Source organism: Triticum dicoccoides, chromosome 3B, assembly GCF_002162155.2.
Source record: "Triticum dicoccoides isolate Atlit2015 ecotype Zavitan chromosome 3B, WEW_v2.0, whole genome shotgun sequence".
Lineage (NCBI taxonomy): Eukaryota > Viridiplantae > Streptophyta > Magnoliopsida > Poales > Poaceae > Triticum > Triticum dicoccoides.
This window is the reverse complement of record NC_041385.1, coordinates 850408370-850415651: the sequence shown is the minus strand read 5'-3', so window position 1 is coordinate 850415651 and position 7282 is coordinate 850408370.

The following is a 7282-nucleotide window of genomic DNA, read 5'->3' as shown; positions in this document are numbered from 1 at the left end:
GTCCGGTAGCAGACCTGCCGAACTCACGATGCAATAGCCAGGGAAGGATAAAGGCTACAATGAATATACAGGTGGTCTCCATTACGAGCATTTTTATACACCAATCCGCAGCCTACCCCTGGAGGGGGACATGTTTAACAGTCCCATTCCTTGCTTATCGCACCATTTGTATCGTTCTGCACTTACAGCAGTTTTTCCTGAATAAACAATGCAGCACCTTCTCGCTTATAATTGCATTTCCTTTTTCTACATATGTTCATTTATGGCATGTTGCATCCGTACGCTTTGGTACGGCTAAAATACACCAGGGGCTTATGTTTCCCGCACCACGGTGTGATAAAGTCCGAACACTTTCACAAGTGCGGCACCCCGAACTTATAGCACTATATGCATCGGCTCCGAATCATGTCTTGGGTCAATAGTTGGGTTTGCCCGGCTCCCATGTTTTGGTTCCTTACATTCCGTTATATCGGCTAAGATAGCACTGGGAGAACCACTGCGATTGCGCCCCAGTTGAGCTGGATTAACGCCTCAGTGGAGAAAGCTAAAACTGACCATCATGATGATGCGAGAGCCGGTCGCTGTTCGAGAGGTTTTTTGCGAGTCCTTAAAGACTTATGCCGCTTAGAGCGAGGAGCCGGATCCTGTCCGGCCCAGGCGTGGATAGCGCCCCAAATTCGACCTTCCAAAGACTAGGGGCTTCGCCGAAATTTAAAATTATAGAATTCTATGGCTAAGTGAGAGTGTTCAAGCATTATAAGTCCGGTTGCCTTGTTCGCTGTGTTGAGCGCCTCCCTAGATGGACCCAAAAATGGGAACAAGAGTGCTCAAGTTTATCCCGAACACCCCAGCACTCGTGGCATGGGGGCTGAAGCCGATGACTTGCCATCTCTCAGATTTGATAAAAAGCCGCACAGAAGGTAATATTATAAATTAACAAGCGTTGCTTAGTGCATATGAACTAAGTTTTCAGCGCACACGATAACAAAATGCGAGTCTACTCAAAAATTACATCTTTGGAACACTCCCCTGCAATAGTGCGAGCGCCCTTCAGCACACTCTTATAATACATCTCGGGCGTGTGATGCTCCTTGCCCTCTGGTGGCGCGTCCGTCACAAGCTTCTGGGCATCCATCTTGCCCCAGTGCACCTTTGCGCGGGCAAGGGCCCGACGGGCACCCTGAATACAGGCGGAGTGCTTGATGACTTCAACCCACGGGCACGCATCCACCAGCCGCCGCACCAAGCCGAAGTAGCTCCCAGGCATGGCCCCCTTAGGCCACAGCCAAACTATGAGGCCCTTCATGGCCTGTTCGGCCGCCTTGTGGAGCTCGACCAGCTGCTTCAGCTGGTCGCTAAGGGGCACCGGATGTCCGGCCTCAGCATACTGAGACCAGAAGACCTTCTCCGTCGAGCTCCCCTCCTCGGCCCGGTAGAATGCGGCAGCATCGGACACGCTACGAGGAAGATCTGCGAACGCTCCTGGAGAGCTCCGAATGCGGGTAAGCAACAGGTAATTAACACTCACATGCTTACTTTGCATGAAAAATGCCTTACCCGCTGCTATTTTCTTCACCGCCTCAATCTCCTGGAGGGCCTTGTAGGCTTCGGCCTTAGCGGCTTTGGCACTCTCAAGAGCCGTTGCAAGCTCAGACTCTCGAGTCTTCGAGTCACGCTCCAGGCTCTCATGTTTTTTCACGAGATCCTTGAGCTCTTGATGTACCTCCGCCACCCGCGCCTCCTACTTCTCTCGCTCGGTGCGTTCCGCGGCCGCACTGCGTTTGGCCGCGGCAACCGCCTCTTTCAGGGTCGCCACCTCATTAGTGGCCCCTACAATACCCACGTTATCCTTGTCATTCTTTTTGCAACAAAAATCCTTTTCTGTAAGGTACAATTTTAATAAGGTGTTACTCACCTTCCTTGTGCTCGAGCTGCTTCTTGGCACTGTCGAGCTCGTTCTCGGACTGCTCGAGGCTTTCCTTCAAATTATTGACCTCCGCAGTCAGTGCGGCAGAGGTCAGCAGTGCAGCCTGCAATCCCATATTGACATATTTTTTATGACTCCTGCGTATATCTTTTTAAGATCCTTAGTCCAGCTTTTCTTTCCGAACACCAAACTGAGCATCAGGGGCTACTGTCTATGCGGTACCTTTTTACATATATTGAAATTCTTACCTCAAAGCATGTTAAGAGGCTGCTGCAGGCTTCGGTCAGCCCGCTCTTGGCGAGCTGAACCTTCTGAATCACCACACTCATAACAGTGCGGTGTTCCTCTTCAATGGAGGTGCCATTAAGCGCCTCCAGCAAATTATCCGGCGCCTCCGGTTGGACGGAGGCAGCCGGCGTCACGGTCTTGCCCTTCTTACGAAGGGGTCGCCCGCCGGACTCCGGAGCCACTGTGGGTTCCGGCGCCGAGTCCGGTGCAAAGTCCGGGAGGTTGTCCTGCGACACCTCCGGGGCCTCCGCCTCCTGATGGGTCCCTTCCTGGGATCCCACCTCGGCATCGTCCGCGGCGGGAGGGTGGAGGCAGTCGGAAGGGAATCCATATCCGATGTACCCAAGGACCCGCTCGACAAAGCGGGAAGATCATCCTTGGGCGGACTGCAGGGTTGTATGCGGCATTAAAAAGACATTATGTGGCAAAAAGGAAAAACCTTGAAGTTATTCGGAAGTCCGGATACTTACGATCTCGCTAGGGGCTTGGCCCTTGGAGACAAGTCCTCGTCGTCGTCACTGGCGTTGGCGGAGCAGTCCGGGGGAAGAGTTTTTCCCTTCTTGGACCCCTCAGCCTCCCTAGTTGGGGAGGCCTTCCTTTTCTTCCCTCCCCCTGCTGGGGGAGAGGCTTTCTTCTTCTCCTCCTCGCCTTGGTGGGAGGAGTCGGCCTCGGATTCATCATCTGATAGCACCTGAAAATGGGAACTCTTCCGAGTCCCCGTGGCCTTCTTCTTGGCCTTCTTCTCCGGCACCACGTGGGGCGCCGGAGCCAGCAGCCCCGTTAGGCGGGCGTCCGCTGGGTCCTCTGGCAATGGGGCCGGACAGATAGTCCGTTCGGCCTTCGCCAGCCAGTCCTGTCAAAGGTAAAGGGAGTTTAGATCCCGATAGAGTCAAACTATGGAAAACAAATGGCAAAATCACTTACCTCGTCAGCTGGACGCTGCGAGCGGAATCCGCGATCTTCGGTAGCGGATGCGGGAGCCTCGGCGCCCTTGAACAGCACCTTCCAGACGTCTTCGTACGTAGTGTCGAAGAGCCCGCTTAGAGTCTGGTGCTGCACCGGATCGAACTCCCACATGTTGAAGCCTCGTCGTTGGCACGGGAGAATCCGGCGGATGAGCATGACCTGGACCACGTTGACAAGTTTGAGCTTCTTGTCCACCAGCCTCTGGATACAGGCTTGGAGTCCGGTCAGCTCCTCTGAATCCCCCCAGATCCGGCCACTCTCTTTCCAGGAGGTGAGCCATGTAGGGATGCCGGATCTGAATTCGGGGGCCGCTGCCCAATCAGGGTCACGCGGCTCGGTGATGTAGAACCACCCCGATTGCCACCCCTTGATGGTTTCCACGAAAGTGCCCTCCAGCCATGTAACGTGGGACATCCTGCCCACCATGGCGCATCCGCACTCCGCTTGGCTGCCCTTCACAACCTTCGGCTTGACACTGAAGGTCTTGAGCCACAAGCCGAAGTGGGGCTGGATGCAGAGGAAGGCCTCGCACACGACGATAAACGCCGAGATGTTGAGGATAAAGTTCGGGGCCAGTCCGCGGACAAAGGGATGAAGTGGGAAGCCCAGTCCGCGGAGGAAATGGGGAAGAAATACTACCCTCTCATGGGGCCTAGGGGTGGGGATGAGCTCTCCCTCGTCGGGGAGCCGGTGCGCGATGTCGCTGGACAAGCATCCGGCGTCGCGCAGCTTCTGGATCTGCCCCTCTGTGACGGAGGAGGCCATCCACTTGCCTCCCGCTCCGGACATAGTTGGAGAAGGTTGTGGTGAGAAGTGCGGACTTGGGCGCTGGAGCTCGAGTTCGCGGAGATGGATAAGCCAAGGAGGAAGAAGGCGCAGGTAAAAGGGTTGGATCTTTATCCCCTTATATGGGCGGACAAAAACATGTGTCCCCACTGGCCTGGTAAAACTCGCTTATCTCCCAAGCATCATAATCAATGGCGCAGTTGGGTTACCCACGTCCGTACTGATGAGAATCCCAGAATAAGGGGAACACGATCTCTGCTTTGACAAGACGTGCCAAGGAAACCGCTTCGCTAATCGCGCTGAGGTGGAACAATAAAAACAATTTGAGTAAAGTCTTGGTAGTGGTGTGACGTCACGCCACAAAACACGTTAGCGGATTGAACTTGTGTAATATTATTCTCTCTACGGTGGTATGTGGAATTTATTTTGCAGAGCCGGACACTATCCCGGTGTTCACAATCTTCTATAAATTATTCGGAGGAAGAACTCGCCTTGCAATGCCGAAGACAAACATGCGCGCCGGACTCGTCGTCATTGAAGCCTGGTTCAGGGGCTACTGAGGGAGTTCCGGACTAGGGGGTGTCCGGATAGCCGAACTATCATCATCGGCCGAACTCCAAGACTATGAAGATAGAAGATTGAAGACTTCGTCCCGTGTCCGGATGGGACTTTCCTTGGCGTGGAAGGCAAGCTTGGCGATACAGATATGTAGATCTCCTACCATTGTAACCGACTCTGTGTAACCCTAGCCCTCTCCGGTGTCTATATAAACCGGATGGCTTTAGTCCATAGGACAAACAATCATAACATAGGCTAGCTTCTAGGGTTTAGCCTCCTTGATCTCGTGGTAGATCCACTCTTGTAACACACATCATCAATATTAATCAAGCAGGACGTAGGGTTTTACCTCCATCAAGAGGGCCCGAACCTGGGTAAAACATCATGTCCCTCGTCTCCTGTTACCATCCGCCTAGACACACAGTTCGGGACCCCCTACCTGAGATCCGCCGGTTTTGACATCGACAGTCGTGTTTACACGTGGTGGTGTCAAAAAGGAGTAATTTTCAGGCGTTGGGTTGTGTTTGGGTCAGGCTTACATGTGGCGGTGTCGAAAAGGAGTAATTTTCACGCCTCGGGTTGTGTTTGGGTCGGGCTTACACGTGGCGGTGTCGAGAAGTTGTAATTTTCAGGCATTGGGTTGTGTTTGGGTCGGGCTTACACGTGGTGGTGTCAAAAAGGAGTAATTTTCTGGCCTCGGGTTGTGTTTGGGTCGGTGTCAGTGTCAAAACCGGCGGATCTCGGGTAGGGGGTCCCGAACTGTGCGTCTAGGTGGATGGTAACAGGAGACAAGGGACACGATGTTTTTACCCTGGTTCGGGCCCTCTCGGTGGAGGTAAAACCCTACTCCTACTTGATTAATATTGATGATATAGGTAGTACAAGAGTAGATCTACCACGAGATCAGAGAGGCTAAACCCTAGAGGCTAACCTATGGTATGATTGTTGTTCGTCCGACGGACTAAAACTCTCCAGTTTATATAGACACCGGAGAGGGCTAGGGTTACACAGAGTCGGTTACAATGGTAGGAGATCTACATATCCGTATCACCAAGCTTGCCTTCCACGCCAAGGAAAGTCCCATCCGGACACGGGACGAAGTCTTCAATCTTGTATCCTCATAGTCTTGGAGTCCAGCCAAAGATGATAGTTCGGCTATCCGAACACCCCCTAGTCCAGGACTCCCTCAGTAGCCCCTGAACCAAGCTTCAATGATGACGAGTCCGGCGCGCATATTGTCTTCGGCATTGCAAGGCGGGTTCCTCCTCCGAATACTTCATAGAAGATTTTGAACACAAGGATAGTGTCCGGATCTGCAAAATAAATTCCACATACCACCGTAGAGAGAATTATATTTACACAAGTTCAATCTGCTGACGTATTTCGTGGCGTGACATCACACCACGGCCAAGCCCTTATTCGAATTGTTTTTATTGTTCCACCTCAACGCGTTTAGCGATGCGGTTTCCTTGGCACGTCTTATCAAAGTCAGAGATCGTGCCCCCTTATTCCGGGGTTCTCATCAATACGGGCGTGGGTAACTGAGGGAGTCCTGGATTAGGGGGTGTCCAGATGGCCGGACTATGACCTTTTGCCGGACTGCCAGACTATGAAGATACAAGATTGAAGACTTCGTCCCGTGTCCGGATAGGGACTTTCCTTGGCGTGGAAGGCAAGCTTGGCGATATGATATGAAGATCTCCTCCCATTGTAACCCACTTTTTGTAACCCTAGCCCTCTCCGGTGTCTATATAAACCGGAGGGTTTTAGTCCGTAGGACGAACAACAATCATACCATAGGCTAGCTTCTAGGGTTTAGCCTCTCCGATCTCGTGGTAGATCAGCTCTTGTAATACCCATATCATCAATATCAATCAAGCAGGAGTAGGGTTTTACCTCCACCGAGAGGGCCCGAACCTGGGTAAAAACATCGTGTCCCTTGTCTCCTATTACCATCCGCCTAGATGCACAGTTTGGGACCCCCTACCCGAGATCCGCCGGTTTTGACACCGACATTGGTGCTTTCATTGAGAGTTCCTCTGTGTCGTCGCCAACAGGAAGGATGCCACACCCCATCTTTAAAGACGGTGTTGTTGCTAAAGTGTCACATCCCTGGTCCTGTTATGCACTAGGCTAGGCCTCATGTGAGCATCATGTTTTAATTCAAATGAAATTTGAATTGAGGGATTTTCAAAGCCACAGAAACCTTCTAAAAATGATCAACATTAAAATCTTCTCAAAGAAGTCCAAGAAAATGTTCCTCTTAGTCTCTGAAAATATTGCGAAGAGGTAAAACTCAAAACAATATTTTTGGTATCTCGGTGTTAATTATTTTGGGCCATTTGAATTAATCCAATAACTATTTGCTTTGGATTTATATTTAATATATATTAAATATGACTCCAAATAATTCTGGAAGTTTGTGAGTGGCTTTGTATATATTTTAGCAAGCCACATAAAAACCTACATAATTTATTAAAATGATTTAGTGTCTAAAACTAAATCAAAACAAACTACAGAAAATAGAAATAGAAAAGAGGAAATAAAAGAAAGGGAGAGAAGGCCACCAGGCCACCTACCTAACTTACCTGGCGCCCACTTACCTGGCCCAGCACGGCCCAGCCCATCTCCACTCCCCCTGTCGTCTTCCTCCTCGCCAGAAGGACCGAGGCGTGGCGCGCGTCCGAGAGGCCTCGGCCACCTCCTGCTTCCCCTGGCCACCTCCTGCTTCCTCCTCGACGTCCCGGTGACGCCACG